Below are 21,130 nucleotides of genomic sequence, written 5' to 3'. Positions count from 1 at the left end.
AGATTCACAGATAGACAATATTGAGCGCTGCCCCTCTACATTATGCAATTGTCTTTCCTTCAACCTGTGGTTAAAGTAAAGGAAATTGCTCCGTTCCCCCATCAACGTAGTCAGCGTTGATGGGGGAATCCTCCCGCTGCGCTATTGTATTCAGACAACAAAGTTTACCCGGTAGTGTTGGGCGAATGGTTTGGCCCGAGCATGGGTTTGGGCCGAATATTGGCTGTTCATCTGTTAGGCGAACATACAAATTGTCAGGGCTTTCGACGGTTTGTTCGGCTCCCCAAACAATCACAGTGCACTGCGCTGCCACGCAGTGCATTGGAAGCCCTAATATGGCTGAACCAATGAAAGCTTTGCCCAATCAGGGTACATAGCACTGTCAGAGCCATGATTGGACACGGTCATGATGACTCTATCCAATCATAGCTTATTGCTCCTAGTCCCACTATAGCGGCCATTTGCAGTGTAATATTGGTGTGAAGAGAGATAGAACAGGGCCCTGTTCAGTGCAAATTAGTGTGCTATAGTTTGCTATTGTGATTCTATTTTGAGTGTAAAGCATCAGTTTAGTATGAATCTAGTGATAGTGCAGTGTAAGTGTAGTGCAACCGTTCATTTTTACTTTAGTGTCATTTTATTTTGTCAGGGCAGGTTTACTGCAGTATATTTCAGTGCGTTAGTGCATGTTTACCATAGTATATTTCAATGCGTTAGTGCAGGTGTAACGCAGTAGCTTTCAGTGTGTTGGTGTATGTTTACCGCAGTATAATGCAGTGCATTATTGCACATTTATCGCGGTCTATTGCAGTGCGTTGGTGCACGTTTAACGCAGTATATTTCAGTGCGTTATTGCCCATTTACTGCAGTATATTGCAGTGTGTTAGTGCACGTTTACCGCAGTACATTTATTTGCATTGGTGCAGGTTTACCGCAGGATATTGCAGTGCGTTAGTGCACGTTTAATGCAGTACATTTCAGTGCATTATCGCATGTTTACCACAGTATATTGCAGTGCATTATTGCATGTTTACCGCCGTATATTGCAGTGCGTTGGTGCACGTTTAACACAGTTTATTTTATTGCGGTGGTGCATGTTTACCACAGTAAATTGCAGTGCGTTAGTGCGTGTTTTTAACGCAGTACATTTTAGTGCATTAGTGCAGTTTTACTGCAGTATATTGTAGTGTGTCAGTGGAGTGTGTCTTGTGTAGTAACTCAAGTTAAAGTGCACCAAACACCACTTTCTGTTCATTAAATTGCACCCACCTACTCATTTCCCTATCTTGATTATATCTGGTTAGTGACCCCCCCCATCATGTCTGGGAGGTCAACACATGGCACTTTGTGGGGGCTAGCAGCGCCTGCGTCCACAGGCAAAGGTGGACGTGATCCGTCTTCAAGCAGGGCACCGTTTTCTCAGCTTTTTTTTTTTATTAATATCTTATTAGTATTTCAAGTGTACAACCATACAACGCAACAAAACAAAGGGTCTCACTAAGGAGACAGTCACCCATGCCGGGGTCATGAAGAGCAACATAATATACCTCCAGGATCTAGGCATGGCTCAAGTCCTAAAAAATATATCCTCTCGTAAACGCAAATGATGCTAATATAGGGAGAGTGTCTCAAGTATCACCTCATAGCTCTATTGTATAGATCCAAAATAGAAGATGCAGAAGTATTATGATTTATCTAACATAGAGGCTATGGCCATTTCCTCTGTTTAGTGATGTTGCCAGTGCTATCCAGCCACAGCATACAGAGGATGTGCACGTTTAACACAGTTTATTTTATTGCGGTGGTGCATGTTTACCACAGTAAATTGCAGTGCGTTAGTGCGTGTTTTTAACGCAGTACATTTCAGTGCATTAGTGCAGTTTTACTGCAGTATATTGTAGTGTGTCAGTGGAGTGTGTCTTGTGTAATAACTCAAGTTAAAGTGCACCAAACACCACTTTCTGTTCATTAAATTGCACCCACCTACTCATTTCCCTATCTTGATTATATCTGGTTAGTGACCCCCCCCATCATGTCTGGGAGGTCAACACATGGCACTTTGTGGGGGCTAGCAGCGCCTGCGTCCACAGGCAAAGGTGGACGTGATCCGTCTTCAAGCAGGGCACCGTTTTCTCAGCTTTTTTTTTTTTATTAATATCTTTTTATTAGTATTTCAAGTGTACAACCATACAACACAACAAAACAAAGGGTCTCACTAAGGAGACAGTCACCCATGCCAGGGTCATGAAGAGCAACATAATATACCTCCAGGATCTAGGCATGGCTCAAGTCCTAAAAAATATATCCTCTCGTAAACGCAAATGATGCTAATATAAGGAGAGTGTCTCAAGTATCACCTCATAGCTCTATTGTATAGATCCAAAATAGAAGATGCAGAAGTATTATGATTTATCTAACATAGAGGCTATGGCCATTTCCTCTGTTTAGTGATGTTGCCAGTGCTATCCAGCCACAGCATACAGAGGATGTGGTGGACTGGCTTAGTAAACCATCCTCATCCTCCATCACCCAAGCAGAGACGAGTGCACAGTCCACCCTAGCTGCCAGAGTGGCTTATTCTGCCTCCTTGTCCACAGCTACTCCTGCCAAAGCCCCAGCATCAGACATGGAGGAGTAAGCTGAGCTACTTGAACACAGTGTCAGCCACTTGCTTCTTGATGCACAGCGATTACTTGATTCAGATCTTGGCTCTGAGGTTGAGGAAGGTAGGAACATGAGCCTTCAGCGAACAAGTTGGTAGTCATGTTTCCCCAGTCACAGCGTATTGCCAAGTTGGCTTCAGTGATGATGAGGATGGAGGGAATGATGATGATTTAGGTTAATTACGCAACAGAGCAGAGGAGGAAATTGAGGGTGATGCGTAACCCCAACGAGGCAGCCATCATGAAAGAGTAGAGAGCAGCCTTCCTATTCACCAGTTTGTTTAGCTGTTAGCTTCTGGCCCACTTCCAACAGCTCAGCTGTCTGGGCCTTTTTTTTTAGCACATGTGCAGCTGATCGCACTGTTACAATTTGCAAACTTTGCCTCAAGCACATCAAACCTGACAAAAAACAGGAGCCATTTGGGTACCACATGCTTGAAAGAGACACCAGAATTTATCCACAAAACCTCTAATCTTGCACTAAATTGTGGCCTCATCATACATATGTTTAAAAATAAAGAAATTCACACAGTGCAGCAGGAACCAGCCACATTTCCATGTGTCTAAGGCCAGGTTTAAAAGGTTTAGACTCATCTTCTTCAGCTGTGCAGAAGTAATTGTAGCATTACAGAGATAGGCTCTGGAGGCGAAGGTATAGAAGTACGCCTGTGGCCCCTGCGTTCTGAGCCAACAGCAGTAATTTTTTTTTTAAATAAAATTCCACCCTGGATAACACAGAAGGGGAGCCCACAGTGGGCAGAGCTCAGGAAAACTCAGAGGAACATGGGAACTCTAGCAGGGGAGAACTCAAAATGTCAAACCCAAAAGAAGGAACACTTCGAGCCACCCTGGAGCGGTTAGTAGACAAAAAGCTGGAAAGGCTCACAGTACCAGTGCCCCTGCGCTTATAATCCTCAATACTGCTATTATGGGAAGGGACTTACACCAACAAAGCTACCCATGAAAACTCAGCTGCAAAAGCAAGACATGTTAGGTGACCTTTTACGACAGTCACTGTAGGTAGCAGCAGGAATACTGAAACTGGGAACCTGGCAGTGCTTCTACTGAGGTCCAGAGTGGGAAAAGCAGAAGAAAAAGAGCAGGTGCACATTGACAACACATTTAAAAAGTCATGTTCCCCAAAGTACTATACTTACATTGTGATTGAGAACTGGATTCTAAGCTTCAATCCCATAGAGTAAAACACCAGAGACTAATGCCTGGTACACATGATGAGATTACCGGACAAATAGTCGTCCGTTTTTTTTGTTTTTTTTTTTGCATGCTAGTTTCATATTGAAAATGAAGCGTTTACTAAAGTGACGAAAATTCTCGTACAACAGAATAAAAATGCCGAAGTGATGTCATGTATTGTAGTGTATTTGTATTGTATTTTCGGCCAACAACTGAACTGATTAAACGAAAATGGTAGTACAATAAACATATTCATGCTTGCCCCGTCAGATAATATCGGATGAACTGTCGGCTCTTGAAAAGTTGTGTACTAACAATAGATTTTTGTACGATTGCTTTGAAAACTGTATTTTTTGTACGATTTTCTGACTGTGTGCTCGCAAGCACCACTGTATCTTGGCCTAGGCCAACAAGGCCCAGGCCTAGGGCGGCACTTTGCAGAGGGGGCGACAAAAAATCTGCCCCGGCATGAAAGAAACAGCCTCCTCCCGACTCCTGCATGAAAAGAGTCCCCACCACGTGCGCCACACTTTTAGTATAGCGTCAGTCTTATGGGCCAGGTGGCAGGTCCTAGGAGGCAAATCAGTCTGGCGCCCCCATAAAGTGGCTGCACTGCTGCCAGTATGATAATACCGGCCTGACATTTGCACAGACCGGTGGCCGCACTTAATTCAACTTGCGACCGCCAATACTGGTAAGTGTGGCACTGGCAGCAGGTCTTAGCAGCCTAATGCTCTGCCTACCCTCCTCTGAGGCATACCGGACTTTTGTAGTCTTCTGAATGAGAAGTAAAGCTGGAACATATACTTTTTTGATCAAGGTTTTTACAACCTGCTGATTTGTCTTAGGTTTTTCTCTATATGAACATCTTAATGCCAGTTAATCCTGTTTTATTTAGCAAAATGTACACAGATAAAAAGGTCTTTCAGTCTGTGTGTTGACATAATTTGGGGTCATTTTTGGCCTGATCGAGTCAAAATGCTTTGACTATTCACATGTCACATGACCACCTTTAAATGGAACTGTAGTTGGGCAGGTCCCCATCCCCGGTGTTCCTCCTAGGATAAGTGACACTGACAGCCAAGAGCAGTACCTGTGTTGTCAGAACAGCATTGAATGTCCAATAATCCACAAATATGGATTGAGCCCAACCCTATCTGCTGGCCCAATGTGAAGTAATTTAGGGGTATTTTAGCAGGTGAATATGAGCACTTCCACCACTAGAAGTGCCTTTGTTATCTCTTAGCACTGGCATTTGTTCTGACATCAGTTTGAGATGTTTCAGTGATCATTCAGAATTCATTGACAGGTGCACTTGCCCAACTTCTGACCTGCATTTACCTGTGCTTAATGCAGATTTTGCAGTCCAATAGACTTGCATAGGTATGGAAAACCTACTTGAAGCAAGCAAAAGCCTCTCAACACAGCTTAGGGTCCATTCACACCAGCCACTGCGTTGGTGAAGCCTAAAGAGGAAGAGGTGCGGTTTGCAGATGGCATGGGGGGGGGGGGTCTTAAACAGGAAGGGGTGTTGCCTTGGCAGGAAGGGGTGGGTAATATTTAAATTAGGGGGTGCACGAGTTTAGTCAGGCCTAGGGCAGCACAAAACCTAAATACACCACTGCTTGCAACACAGTAAAGACTACCACATTGCCAGGGACCTGTGACATGTCGCAGGGGACAGGCAGGCAGGGGGAAGCAGAACATCTGCTGGAATTGCCTAGGTGATCCCAGAGGAAGTGGGAGCAGGTACCCGACAGAAAGTTACTCACCCCCCCTCCCCCCCAAAAAAAAAAAAATCCCGCCAAAAATATTTGAGAAAGGGGTGGGTAGGAGTACGAAAAGCAGATCTTCCCTTTTAGGGTAAAATTTCACTTTAAGCTTTAATTGGGCGCATTGATTTTGTCAAACTCTGCTTTTGTATCTTGTAAAGATACACAAGACAACCTGATTTGTATATAGAGATAAATTTGTTTTTTTTTAGTGCATCGGGAAAGTATTCACAGCGCTTCACTTTTTCCCCATTTAGGTTGTTACACCCTTATTCCAAAATGGATTGAACTCATTATTGTCCTCAAAATTCCCCATAATGAAAACCTGAAAAAAAGTTTGCTTGAAATCTTTGCAAATTTATTAAAAATAAAAAAAAAATTACAAATACATAAGTATTCACAGCCTTTGCTCAATACATTGTTGAGGGTCTTTTGGCACCAATTACAGCCTCAAGTCTTTTTGAGTATGATGCTACAAGGTTGACACACATTTGTGGGCAGTTTCTCCCATTCTTCTTGGCAGGACCTCTCAAGCTCCATCAGGTTGGTTTGGGAGTGTCGGTGCACAGCCATTTTCAGATCTCTCCAGAGATGTTCAATAAGGTTCAAGTCTGGGTTTTGGCTGGGCTACTCAAGGACATTCACAGAATTATTTCGTAGCCACTCCTTTGTAATCTTGGCTGGGTCATTGTCCAGTTGGAAGATGAACCTTCACCCCAGTCTGAGATCCAGAGCGCTCTGTAGCAGGTTTTCATTAAGGATGTCTCTGTACATTGCTGCATTCATCTTTCCTTTGATCCTGACTAGTCTTCAAGTTCCTGCTGCTGAAAAACATCCCAACAGCATGATGCTGCCACTACCATGCTTCAATGTAGGGATGGTAATCACCAGGTGAGGAGTGGCACCTGGTTTTCTCCAGACATGACGCTTGCCATTCAGGCCAAATAATTCATTCTTTGTTTCATTAAACCAGAGAAATTTGTTTCTCATGGACTGAGAGTCCTTCAGGTGCCTTTTGGCAAACTCCAGGCAGGCTATTATGTGCATTTTATTTCTGAGGAGTGGTTTCTGTCTGGCCACTCTACCATACAGGCCTGATTGGTGGAGTGCTGCAGAGATGGTTGTTCTTCTGGAAGGATCTCCTCTCTCCACAGAGAAATACTGGAGCTCTGTCAGAGTGACCATCGGGCTCTTGGTCACCTCCCTGACTAAAGCCCTTCTCCCCCCGATCGCTCAGTTTGGCCAGGCGGTCTTCTCAAGGAAGAGTCCTGGTGGTTGCAAACTTCTTCCATTTAAGGATGATGGAGGCCACTGTGCTCATTGGGACCTTCACTGCTGCAGAAATGCTTCTGTACTCTTCTCCCAGATCTGTTCCTTGTTACGATCCTGTCTTGGAGGTCTACAGACAATTCCTTGGACTTAATGGCTTAGTTTATGCTCTGACATGCACTGTTAACTGTGGGACCTTATATACACAGGTGTGTGCTTTCCAAATCATGTCCAATAAACTGAATTTACCACAGGTTGACTCCATTCAAGTTGTAGAAACATCTCAAGGATGATCAGTGGAAACAGGATGCACATGAGCTCAATTTTGAGTGTCATGGCAAAGGCTGTAAATACTTATTTATATATTTGATTTTTATTTTTTTTTGCTTTGCATTCGTGCTTAGATGCAGTGTAGTTCTGCTTTAATGACTAGACAATGCAACTACAAGAAAACTCTGCATAGTCAGATGAATATTCCTAGGCAGAAAATTTGCTGTATTAGCAACTCCTGCACTGTGAAAATAATGGTATTTTTGACTTACCATAAAATCCATTTCTCTGATGTTCATTGACAGCCACAGCTCCTCATCTTCTTGACCATTGGACTATGCTGCCCCCCACAGGAGTAGGACACTAGGCAGGAGAAAGCTTGACTACGCTATGGGGCAGTCTCAGGGGGTATACTCGCCACTATAGACACTCAGTTTCAGTTCAGAAAGCCAACTCCATAGAGGTGGGTGCTGTGTCCCATCACTGAACATCAGAGAAATGGATTTTACGGCAAGTCAAAAATCCCATTTTCTCTTTCGTTCATTGACAGACACCGCTCCTTATCTTCTTGACCAATGGGACGTCCCAAAGCAGTGTCAAACATGAGGGGGGGGGGGGGACAACAAGAAAAAAATTCCCATGGCTAAACCGTAGCGAACCAGGTAACATGGAGATCAACCATAAACAACTGGAGCTCACCTGAAAAAAAAAAAAAAAACCCAATAGCCCCTCAGAGGTCCAGGTCCTCTTGACAGCAGCCTGCAAAACCTTGCGGCCAAAAGAAGCATCTACAGATGCCAACACATCCACCTTATAAAACTTTGTGAAAGTGTGCACAGATGACCAAGTGGCCGCCTTGCAAACCCGCAGCACTGGCGCCTGATGATGGAAGGCCCAGGAGGCACTAAGCCCCTGGGTAGAGTGCACCTCAACAGGGAAAGGAGGAACTTGACCCCTAATTGAATAGGCCTGAATTACTGTCTGTCTGATCCATCTGGAAATGGTCACAGGAGATGCAGCCAACCCTTTTCAAGGTCCATCCGTGAGTACAAATAGTGAGAGTCTGACTTCTGAAAAGACTCCATAGCTGCCAGGTACACCCTGATTGCCCGAACCACATCCAGGGAATGCAGGGCAATTTCCTTAGGATTTTTAGGCCTGGGACATAGGGAAGGCAACACAATGACATCATTCAATTTGAAATGAAAAAACGACCTTTGGAAGGAACGATGGACAGGGACCAAGAACCACCTTATCTCTGTGAACCACCTGGTAAGGTGAATGAGAAGACAACACCGCCAACTCTGACACCCTGCAGGCAGAAGTAATAGCCACCAAAAAGGCCACCTTCTGGGACAAAGTAAGCAGGGGAACCTCCCGAACACTTTCGAAGGGAGGTTTCTGAAGAACTGACAGCACCAAATTGAGGTCCCACGGCAGAAATGGAGACAGCACTGGAGGAGCCAAGTGTTAAAACTCCCTGGATAAAGGTATGCACCAAGGAATGTGTGGCCAATGGACGTGAAAAGAAAACCGCTAATGCCCCGTACACACGTGCAGATTGTTGGCCGAAAAGATTCGGCCGGCGACCGATCGGCCGATTTTTGGCTTGTTAGTATGCTTCCGACAGCGCACTTTCGGCCGAAAAGAATCTGTCATGCAAGCATTAAAATTTTTGTATGCCGACACCAGAGCGGCCGATTGTTCGCCAGTCAATACAGAATTCGGCCGACAGACAGCAGATTTGCAAGACTGGGCATGCTCAGAAAAGAAAAAACACAGGGAAAGTTAACCATCACATGACATCACTTCTGCAGTCGGCGGACAAAATTCTTGTGCAGTCTTTTGCACTTTTCAACAGACACGACAGCCCGGGGACAAAATACGACCGATCGTTTGGCCGACGATCTGCACGTGTGTACGAGGCATTAGGCCAAAGCCTGGCCCTTGATGGTACTCAAGGCCCGGCGCTGCTCAACCCCCCCCCCCCCCCCCCCGTTGGAGGAAAGCCAATATCCGAGCCACTGAAAAGGAGTGAGGGTGAACCCCAAGGGACTCACACCAGGCAATGTACGTCTTCCAAGTACAATGGTAGATCTTCCTAGAGATGGATTTTCTAGCCTTTAACAGCAAAGGAATCACTGATTCAGACAAACCTCTATCCTTCAGCACCTGGCTTTCAACAGCCAAGCTGTTAAAGCCAACAACTGTAAAGCAGGATGGAAGATTGGCTATTGGGACAACAGATCTTCCCTGAGAGGAAGTGTCCAAGGAGAATCAGCGACCAGCCGTACCAGATCGCCCTACCAAGACCGGCGAGGCCAGTCTGGAGCTACTAGAATGACCTGAATCCCTTCTGCCTCGATCCTGCGCAGGAGTCTTGGCAAAAGTTTGAGAGAGGGGAAGGCATAAAGCAGATGATACTGGCTCCAAAGAGCCACTAAGGCGTCTGTGGACCCTGAGCCAGTGCCACAAACCTCTGTACCTTCCTGTTGAGACGAGAGACCAACAGGTCCACCTCAGGAGTACCCCACCAGAGAAACAACTGATTAAACATCTCCGGATGAAGTGACCATTCCCCCTGGTCCAAAGCCTGTCGACTGAGATAATCCGCCTGCCAATTTTCCACCACTGAAACGTGTACAGCAGAGAGAGCTGGAACGAATTGTTCTGCCCACCTTAGAATACCAGCCACCTCCCAGGGCACCCCCTTGGTGATTGACATAGGCCATGGCGGTGGCATTGTCCGATTGAATGCATACCGGACACCCCTGAAGACTAATTGTCCAAAGACCCAGACAAAGTCTGATCGCTCGGAGTTCCAGTACATTGATCAGCAGTCTGGACTCTGGAAGAGTCCAGACCCCCTGAGCACAATCTGTGCCGAGGACACCTCCCCACCCGGACAAGCTGGCATCCATGGTGACAACTGCCCAGTACAGGGGGACAAAAGGATTTTCCCTGTCTAAGTGCCGGAGAACGAAGCCACCAGATCAGGGACCCACTCATACTCCAGCTCAACAGGATCAGATTGTCTAGAGACTCAGGATTCTTATCCCATTTCACCAGGATCTCTCTGTGCAGAGATCTTGTGTGGAACTGTGGAAACTGATCTGCCTTAAAAAGGTAGACACCATTAGGCCCAGCACCCGCATACAAGCCCAGAGGGATGACCGTCTGCTGTACAACAGAAGCTGGATTGCCTCCTGCAATTTCTGGATTTTTTTCCAGAGGAAGAAACACTCTGGCTGAGGCCGAGTCCAGAGTCAGACCCAGATAGTCCAGTCTTGTGGACAGAACCAGAGCAGACTACTGAAGGTGTAGAATCCAACCCAACTCCCTCAGTTCGCAGAGTTATCTCCAAGGTATCCATCAGAGCAGTTGAGACTCCGCTCGCAGAAGAAGATCGTCCAAGTACCCCAGTACCACGATCCCGAGTTGACGCAACAATGCTAGTACCGGGGCCAACACTTCTGTGAAGACCCGAGGAGTGGAGGCGAGACCATAGGGTAATGTCCCAAACTGATAGAAGCGCTGGTGACCGGCTTATATTGGAATATGAAGATAGGCATCCTTGATGTCGACAGAAGCAAGAAAATCTCCCTGATGTAGGGACGCCGCTACCATGCGACTAGACTCCATTCGGGACTTCTGTACCCGCACAAAGCAGTTTAGGGCCTTGAGGTCCAGAATTGGATGTACCTTGCCTTCCTTTCTAGGCACTGTAAACAGGTTTGAGTAAAACCCTTGAAAACGTTCCGAAGTCAGAACCGGAACAATCACCCCTTGAAGTAACATGTCTTGCACCGCCCCAAAGAGACCCAGTAAGCGATCTGGGGACAAGCGCACTTCGTGGACCCACTTGTCCTTTACCAGGGAGGTCCAGAGATCCAGAAAACCAGCGAAGACATCTCCCCACCCCAGAAACGAGTGAGGGCGCCCCTTCATGCATAGGAAGCCTTATCCGCAGGTCTGGAAGAGCCGACTCGTGACTTGGCAGACCAGGTCCGCCTGGAACCTCCGGTGGTGGCTCTTAAGGGCTTAGATCTCGTCTTGAGATCCTAAGGGACGAAAAGGCCTCTTGTGAGCCTAGAAAAATGGCCCCCATCTATGATGGGGCTCCTTGCCCTTGGAAGCCTGTGGAAGAAAAGTACTCTCTCCCCCCCCCCCCCCCCCATGAGGCCCTTAATGATGTCATCCAAGGAAGCTACAAACAGGCGATCCCCCACAAATGGGAGATTAGAGAAGTCCTTCTTAGAAGTCTGATCCGCAGACCAGCATTTCAACCAGATAATAGGAACGAAGGACCACTGCTGAGACAGACAGTCTGGAAACCAAAGGACCTGCATCCAAAGCGGCATCATAGACAAACTGTAGCCCCTGAACCAACTGATCTGACAGCTCCGCAAAGGCAGGGGGGAAGCTTCCCCCTCCAGGTCCCGGCGTAAATGTTTAGCCCACTCGATTAGCGTTTGCGACACCAGAGCACCATAGTAAATACCAGCCTAAGTGCCGAACCAGCCACAGTGAACATATGGCGGGTCAGAGCCTCCAAACCTCCTATCAGCCGGATCTTTAAAGGCTGGGGACTCCTCAACTGGAATTACGGTGGCTTTATTTAACCTGGAAACCGGCGAGTCCACTACAGGTGGGACCGTCCACTTTTTAAGCAGGGAATCCTAATAAGGATACCGCATCGCAAAACGCTTAGGGAACGCAAAAGTGCATTTTGGACAACCCCATTGTTTAGTGACAATATTATCAGAGTAAGGGGGAAAGGGTAACACCCTTGCTGCCTTGGAGGGCCTGTGGGTACCAAGAGGGACAGGAGACTCCGATGCAGCGCCAGCCGCATCAGCCGTTTCACACACTGACACAATCAGTGCATCTACCAGCGCCTTATCATACATGGCTAGAGGAGCAAAGGAATCATCCTCACTATCTGAGCACACAGGGTACGTGGACACAGACCCAGAGGGGTAACTCGCATCCGTGGCAGCCGAATCAGATTCAGGATCTGATGAGACAGATGAAGCCGGTAAAGGCGGGGGACGCTTTTTGCTAGCCCGTTTTCCCAGGACCAAATCCACCTTGGACACTAAGGACTCCTGTTAGTGCAGTCAGGGATTGTTGGGATCTGGAGAGTCCGGCAGCATCTGAGAGGGGGGTCAGGTGGGGAAATGTGCTCCAGGGACTCCGTTAGAGAAGAGGGGGAGCCACACAAAAAAAAGTGTATAACACTGCTAGGGACACCCCCACTGTGCTGGCGGCACCACAGGGTCCAGCACAGTGAACTACTACTGCTATAGCAGAGAGGGAGAGAAAACCCCACAAAAAGACTCACCACCACAGATCAGGCACTTTCAGCACCAGGCAAACTGCACAACATGTGGCGATCAGGAAGAGAAAGATCCAGGAGTCAGCACTTGGGGATGAGGAGGGGCTCCCACCACCAAAATCACTGTCATATAGCTTCAAAAATATGGCCGTAGCTATTTTCAATTAGAAAACCACAAGAAAATGCCCATCGATCTACAGAACAAAAGGCCACAAGAAAATGGTGGCCTTGGGGAGCTTTTTTGTTTTTTACACTTTTCCTTCAAACATTTTTTTTTAATAAATTTAATTCCAATTATAAGGAATGTAAAAATCCCTTGCAATATGAATAGGGCATGACAGATGCTCTTTATAGAGAAATCTGCGGTCTATAAGAACCTTATATAAAAAAAAAAAAAAAAAAAAAAATCTCAGGCTTTACAAAAAAAAAAAAAAAAAAAGAAAAAAAAAAAAAGGCAGTGTTTACATCTGCTGGCGCTGGAAGTGAAGTCATGATGTTGTTTGCGGCCTCTGAGGGTTATAGAGATGGCCGGGGACCATCTGGTCCACAGTCAGCTGTATGGTAAGGTAAGATAGGCTGGTAAGAGGCTGATCTTGGTAAAATAGCCAGTAATGAGGCTCTTTACCCATGTGATTGGCTGTGTCCAATTACAGCTGGTGACATGTAAATGAGGGAGTGTAGTTTATTGTCGCTGCTCACCTCACATTGTCAGTGTGTGTGGTATGGAGAGCCAATCAGCTGCTCCTCCTCGAAGGGGTGTCCAGGACAGGTAATCAGGGCACTGATCATCAGTGCCCTGATTACAGTAAAGCCCCAGCAGTGCCAATCAGTGACCCCAATCAGTGCCCATTAGTGATGCCAGTCAGTGCTCATTAGTGCCTGACCATCAGTGCTGCCCATAAGTGCCACCTCATCAATGCCCATCAGTGCAGCTTATCAGTGCCGCCTCATCAGCACACATCAGTGAAGGAGAAAAATTACTTAGTTTCTGTTACTAAATTTTGTAGTTATTTAATACCACCAAAAGAAAGCTCTATTTGTGTGAAAAAATTGGATTTTTTACTTACCGTAAAATCCATTTCTCTGAGTCCACCGACGGACATAGCTATTACTTTAAAACATAGACGGAAAGGGTAATAAGCCCCCCCCACTAGGATTGGCCAGGTAGAGCCAAAGGCTTTGACACGCCCAGGGGAGCGGGATCCCTGGGTTATTACCCCTGGACTCACCGTTGTATCTTCAGTTTAGTTGCAAGCAGTGAACAACCAAAACCCAACTCTTCCGAGAAAAGAGGGGTGGGAGCTACATCCGTCGGTGGACTCAGAGAAATGGATTTTACGGTAAGTAAAAAAAATGAATTTTTGTAAAATCTTACCGTAAAATTCCTTTCTCTGAGTCCTCCGACAGTCGCCGCCCCTCATATAGTCTTCACCAATGGGTATTGACTTCCGCTCCGCAGGAGTAGCTAGGCATAAGACTTGTTAGAAACAAAAGCTTTTAGCATAGACACACCCATGGGGGCTGTCCCACTGGTCAATACCCCCCCTGCAGTAAGCCATCCCAACTCAGTTTGGTAGCATAGCAGTAAGTGTACAAGAAAAAACCCCAAAAGAGGGGCGGGGGCGGCGACTGTCAGAGGACTCAGAGAAAATTCTGATTTCTGCTTTCTCTTAAGTCCTCCGACAGTCGCTGCCCCTCATATAGTCTTCACCAATGGGATGTCCCAAAGCAGTGCAGACATGAGGGGTGGGAGACGCAACCATAGAAAAGGCAATGCAGTACCCACATCAGAGAAAGGAACCTTACACGCACAGTAAGAGAACCTTCTGGGCAACAGAAAGGCTCAACAGGAGCAACAACCCAGGAAAGCAAATAACCCAGGGGATAAACACCCCAACAGCCAGGGACCCACAAAAAAACAAGGGTCCCCTTGTTTTTGCGGCCAAAGGAGGCATCAGCTGATGCCAGAACATCAACCTTGTAGAATTTGGAAAAGGTGTTCACCGATGACCAAGTCGCAGCCTTGCACACCTGGGTCACCGAGGCCTGATGCCGGTAGGCCCAGAACGTACTCAGTGATCTGGTAGAGTGTGCCTTAACAGGGAGGGGCGGAACCCGTTCCTTCAAAGCATAGGCCTGGACAATCGTCTGATTCATTTGGTAATGGTCGCCGCAGACGCAGCCATGCCCTTCCGAGGTCCCTCAGGAAGGACAAAGAGGGAATCTGATTCCCGAAAGGATTCAGTGGACGACAGGTAAACCCTGATCGCCCTGACAACATCCAAGGAATGCAACGCAACCTCCTTAGGATGCTTAGGCTTCGCACAGAGCGAAGGCAAAACAATGTCCTCATTAAGGTGAAAGTCAGACACCACCTTAGGGAGAAATGACGAATTAGGTCGCAAGACCACCTTATCTTTATGAACCACCAGGTAAGGAGGGCGGCAAGACAACGCTGCCAACTCCGACACCCTGCGACCGAAGTGATCGCCACTAGAAAGGCAACCTTCTTAGACAGCAGAGGCAACGATATCTCCCGGATGTTTTCAAAGGGAGAACGCTGTAACGCGGACAGAACCAAGTTCAAGTCCCATGGAGGTAAAGGCTCCCTCCAGGGAGGGGCCAAATGTCGCACACCTTGAATGAAGGTGCGAATTAAGGAATGAGACGCCACAGGGCGTTGAAAAAGAGCAGCCAGTGCAGATACCTGGCCCTTTATCGTGGCCAGTGCCAGTCGCTGGTCCACACCAGTCTGGAGGAAAGCCTACACTCTCGTCACCGAGTATAAGCGAGGGGAAAACCCCCTGGACTCACACCAGGCAAAATAGGATTTCCAGGTACGGTAATAAATTTTACCAGACGAGGCTTTTCTAGCCTTGATTAAAGTAGGAATGTCCTCTGGGGAGAGACCCCTGTCTCTCAGGACCTGGCTTTCAACAGCCAGGCCGTCTAAGCCAGCGACTGTAAAGCAGGATGGAAGATTGGTCCCTGAGACAGTAGATCTTCTCGCAATGGCAGCCGCCAAGGGGGCTCGACTGCTAGGTGAACGATGTCCATGTACCAGGACCGGCGTGGCCAGTCCGGTGCCACAAGAATCACCAAGTTTGGTTCCGAGGCCAGCCTGCAAAGGAACCTGGATAACAACTGAATCGGAGGAAAGGCATACATCAGACGATACTGATGCCAAGGGGCCACCAGCGCATCCAAGGCGTCGCCAAAGGATCGCGCGTTCTTGCCACGAACCTTCCCACCTTGTGGTTTAGCCGAGACGCGAACAGATCCACGTCCGGGGATCCCCACTTCGCACACAGCATTAGTAAGACCTCCAAGTGTAGGGACCATTCCCCCTGATCCAGGGTCTGGCGGCTCAGATAATCTGCCTGCCAATTCTCCACATCCGGAATGTGAACTGCCGAAATCGCCGGGACATGAGCCACGGCCCAAGACAGAATGTCGGTCACCTCTCAGGCCGCCCTGGCACTCCTGGTGCCCCCTTGGTGGTTTATGTAAGCCACTGCTGTAGCATTGTCCGTCTGTACCCGAACGGGACGGCCCTGAAGTCGATCCGACCACTGGAAGAGACAGAGTTTGATCGCTCTCAATTCCAATATGTTGATCGGAAGGGAGGATTACTCCTCCGACCAAGTGCCCTGGGCAGACAGGTTGCCCAGTACTCCACCCCAGCCCGACAGGCTGGCATCCGTGGTAATCACTGTCCACAGTAACGGACGGACGGATTTTCCTTCCGACACAGCCGGGGACTGAAGCCACCACAGAAGATCCATTCTGGTCCGGCGACTCAACGAGACACTCGGATCCAAGGACTGAGGTAGTCTGTCCCACCTGGCCAGGATCTCCGCTTGGAGAGACCGTGTGTGAAACCGCACTACATACAGGTCCTGAGTGACGAGGATTGTTTGTCCCTGAGGGACCTGATCTCGTCCTGAAGGGTCCGGAGCTTGTCCTCCGGCAGAAATACCTTCGCTTGAGCAGAGTCCAGAACCATTCCCAGGTAGGGAAGATGAACCGAAGGAGACAAGGTCGACTTCTGAACGTTGATGGTCCAATCGAACTCCTGGAGCGTCTGTACCGTAGTCGACAGATCGCACAACAGGCTCTGACAGGCACTCGATCTTAACAGGAGATCGTCCAGATATCCCAAGACCGCAATGTCCTGTGCCCTCAACAGGCCCAGAACAGGCGCCAACACTTTGGTAAAGACTCTTGGAGCCGAAGCGAGACCTAAAGGTAGCGATACGAACTGATAGTGGTCCTCCGCTATGGCGAACCGGAGGACCACTATGTCGACTTCTGAACGTTGATGGTCCAATCGAACTCCTGGAGCGTCTGTACCGTAGTCGACAGATCGCACAACAGGCTCTGACAGGCACTCGATCTTAACAGGAGATCGTCCAGATATCCCAAGACCGCAATGTCCTGTGCCCTCAACAGGCCCAGAACAGGCGCCAACACTTTGGTAAAGACTCTTGGAGCCGAAGCGAGACCTAAAGGTAGCGATACGAACTGATAGTGGTCCTCCGCTATGGCGAACCGGAGGTACCTCTGATGACCCTCGAAAATGGGAATGTGCAGGTATGCATCCTTCAGGTCGATAAAGGCCAGGAATTCCCCTGGACTCACGGAGGCCACCACCGAGCGGAGAGATTCCATGCGGCACTTTCGAACGCACACAAAGCGGTTCAGAGCTTTTAAGTCCAGGATAGGACGCACCTTGCCCTCCTTTCTGGGCACAGTGAACAGATTTGAGTAAAACCCCCGAAACCTGTCCCGATGAGGCACCGGGACAATCACTGCGTGCCTCATTACTGGCTATTTTACCAAGATCAGCCTCTTACCAGCCTATCTTACCTTACCATACAGCTTGACTGTGGACCAGATGGTCCCCGGCCATCTCTATAACCCTCAGAGGCCGCAAACAACATCATGACTTCACTTCCAGCGCCAGCAGATGTAAACACTGCCTTTTTTTTTTTTTCTTTTTTTTTTTTGTAAAGCCTGAGATTTTCTTTTTTTTTTTTATATAAGGTTCTTATAGACCGCAGATTTCTCTATAAAGAGCATCTGTCATGCCCTATTCATATTGCAAGGGATTTTTACATTCCTTATAATTGGAATTAAATTTATTAAAAAAAAAAGTTTGAAGGAAAAGTGTAAAAAACAAAAAAGCTCCCCAAGGCCACATCAACCCCCTCCACCTCCGCCTACCCCTCAGACCCCAACAAGACCCTGAAAAGGGCACGCCAGCCACAGCAGCATCTGAATCAGAGGAGAAAGATAGTCTAGTCCTTTTTCTAGCAGCTCGTTCAGCCATCAGCACCTCCATTTTTGACACTAAAGTCGCCACCACAGCGGCCAAATTAGGTAGAACGGGGGGTTCAGCAGAACTGGGGTCCCCCACCAAGACTGGGGGGAATTTGCTGTCCTGAGATTCCATTGCAGAAACACAATGACAAAAAGTACTGGCCCTTTAAAAGCGATGCGGATTGCGGAGCCCACCGCTAAATACACTGTGTACACAGACCCCCCCAAAAGGGACAAAACTGAGCCAGGAAGGATAAAACAGAGAGATATGGAAGAGACAGTCTGCAGAGCCCCACAGAGTGTTACCACACCGATCGCTGCTCCAGAGGAAAAGGAAGTGAGGTCACAAGAGGCTGAACAATATGCTGCAGGGCTAAGGGAAAATGGCTGCACATAGAAAGCAATGGGAGGCTTCGGCAAGATGGCCACCGACATGTGCTCGGAACGATCGTTCTACCACACACAAGATGGCGCCAAAACACTACACAGCAAGCTGTTAGCAAAGCCCATAGTGAAGCCAGACATGCTGCCCACATCCAAAATGGCGGACCACACGGTTTTTAGCCGCAGTGGCCGCCGCACACACAGTCTGCACCTCCCAAACACTGAAGTGACACAGGAGAGGGGCCCCCAAAACCACATAGCGCCAGCAGTGCAATAAAAAAGACCCCCGCAGGGATCGCATCAGGGAGCCCCACAAACGCACAGACATGAGGGGACACACAGCAACACAGGACTGCCACCCCAGACAGAGGCCCCACACAGAAAAGTACTTACCTGTACCGGATGGCATGGGGTGCCTGTATTAAAGGGAAAGCCTCTGTCCTCAGATGACAGGGAATGCCGTCAGCCAAAACGCAGGACACTGCAGCACTTAACCGCAGATGCGTCCAGTGAGGTAGCCACCTCACAGGCTGCATCCCTGCTGCGAGCAGGGATGGGTCGTTCATAGTGCCAGGGCGAACCATAGCCAAACGCACGATTGCAGGGCTGGGGATTCCTCTGACCCTCTGCCCTGGAGAGCCAGGGCGGCCAGTCCGATTCCCAGTTCCGCAAAATCCATCTTCATCCGAAGATCCGACTAAAACTAAAACTGACAAAATAAACAGCTAGTAAAGCAAAGAAAAAACTAGCATTCTTGCAAATAAAAATCATAAGAAAAGATTAGAAGGCTGAGACTGTAGCCCCAGCATAGGGAAGCCTATCTACTCCTAACGCTAGGCAGACACAAAACTGAGTTGGGATGGCTTACTGCAGGGGGGGTATTGAGCAGTGGGACAGCCCCCATGGGTGTGTCTAAGCTAAAAGCTTTTGTTTCTAACAAGTCTTATGCCTAGCTACTCCTGCAGAGCGGAAGTCAATACCCATTGGTGAAGACTATATGAGGGGCGGCGACTGTCGGAGGACGTAAGAGAAATCCCATTTTTTCTTTCCTCCACCGACGGACGTAGCTGCTGCTTTAAATTGGACGTCCAAAAGCAGTAACCACTGAGAGGTGGGGAAAGGACAAACTTAAAAGAATGAAATTCCCACGGTGAACAAAGCCAACTATATAACATGGAGCCCATCAAGCAACAACTGGGGCTCAATTGTAGCAAAACCAGAAAGGAGAAGGAAAAGTAAACTCCTTAAACGGTGGCCTGCAAAACCTTGCAGCCAAAGGACGCATCTGAGGATGCTAACACATCCACTCTGTAAAACTTGGTGAACGGATGTACAGACGACCGAGTGGCCGCCTTGCAAACCTGCATCACTGACGCCTGATAGCAGAAAGCCCAAGAGGAACTCAACGCCCGCGTAGAGTTAGCCGTGACAGGGAAAGGAGGAACCTTGCCCTTAAGAGAATACGCCTTCACCACCGTCTGTCTGATCCATCGAGAGATGGTCGCCGCAGACGCAGCCTGACCCGTACGGGGTCCATCCGTATTCACAGAGAGTCCGACTTATGAAAGGACTCAGTAGTCTCCAGATATACCCGTATCACCCGAACCACATCTAAGCAATGCAAGGCAATTTCCTTAGAACGTGAAGGTTTCAGGCAGAGTGACGGAAGCACTATGTCTTCGTATAGATGGAAGTCTGAAACCACCTTAGGAAGGAATGACAGATTAGGCCATAACACTACCTTATCCCTGTGTATTACCAGATAAGGAGAGCGGCAAGATAGCGCCGCTAGTTCAGAAACCCTGCGCGCAGAGGTGATAGCCACCAAAAAGGACTTTCTGCGACAAGGCCAACAAGGAAATGTGTCTTATGTTCTTGAAAGGAGATTTCTGAAGAACCGATAGAACCAAATTAAGGTCCCAAGGAGGTAACGGTGACCTCCGGGGGGGAGCCAAATGGCAAACCCCCTGAAGAAACGTACGAATCAAAGAGTGCATAGCCAAAAGGCGTTGGAAGTACACAGCCAAGGCCGAGATCTGACACTTAAAGAGTGCCCAACACCAAACGTTGGTCAACCCCTTTCTGTAGAAAGGTCAGGATCCTGCTGATAGCAAAGGAACTAGGATGCAGCTGCAGCCATTCGCACCAAGCAATGTACGCTTTCCACGTACGATGATAAATCTTCTGAGAAGTGGACTTCCTAGCCTTGAGTAAGGTAGGAATTAAAGAATCGGACAGACCCCTGTAACTTAACACCTTGCTCTCAACAGCCAAGCCTTAAAGCCAGCGACTGTAAAGCAGGATGGAAGATTGGACCCTGAGCTAGAAGATCTTCCCGCAGAGGAAGTGTCCACGGACCTGCGACCTTCAGCCGAATCACGTCGGCGAACCAGGATCTCTGGGGCCAATCTGGAGCCACCAGAATTACCAAAATCCCCTCCAACTGGACCCTGCGGAGCAGGCGAGATAAAAGTTTCAGCGGAGGAAATGCATAAATTAGCCCGTACTGGCTCCAGGGAGCCACCAGGGCGTCTACAGCATCGGCCAGAGGATCTCTGGACCAAGCCACAAACTTTAAAACTTTTCCGTTTTGCCTAGAGTCGAACCGGTCCACATCTGGGGACCCCCACCAGAGACACAGCTGGTGGAACACTTGTGGATGCAGGGACCACTCTACCTGATCCAGGGTTTGGCGACTCAGGTAGTCCACCTGCCAATTGTCTATGCCAGGAACGTACATGGCGGATAGGGCTGGGACGTAGTCCTCTGCCCAGTGCAGGATCTCGGCTACCTCTAGAGCCACCAGGGCACTCCTGGTTCCCCCTTGATGATTGACATATGCCACGGCCGTGACATTGTCGGACTGGACTTGGACAGAACACCCCTTGAGATTGTCCGTCCAGTTGAACAGGCTCAAC

At 48.2% G+C, this 21,130-nt stretch overlaps 1 protein-coding gene across 1 annotated transcript in view; it reads right to left on the bottom strand.

The window, feature by feature from the left end:
• MTMR1 (myotubularin related protein 1) overlaps window positions 1-20,253 on the bottom strand; it is a 210,753-nt gene extending 190,500 nt beyond the window's left edge. Inside the window, exon 1 of the mRNA XM_082263732.1 lies at window positions 20,244-20,253. The gene's annotated coding sequence lies outside the window, so the exon portion shown is untranslated. The remainder of the gene's footprint in view (window positions 1-20,243) is intronic.
• Between the last annotated feature and the right edge of the window lie 877 nt (window positions 20,254-21,130).

This window comes from Pelophylax lessonae, assembly GCF_965119305.1.
Source record: "Pelophylax lessonae genome assembly, chromosome: 7".
NCBI lineage: Eukaryota > Metazoa > Chordata > Amphibia > Anura > Ranidae > Pelophylax > Pelophylax lessonae.
This window is presented reverse-complemented; position numbering and strand designations above follow the sequence as displayed.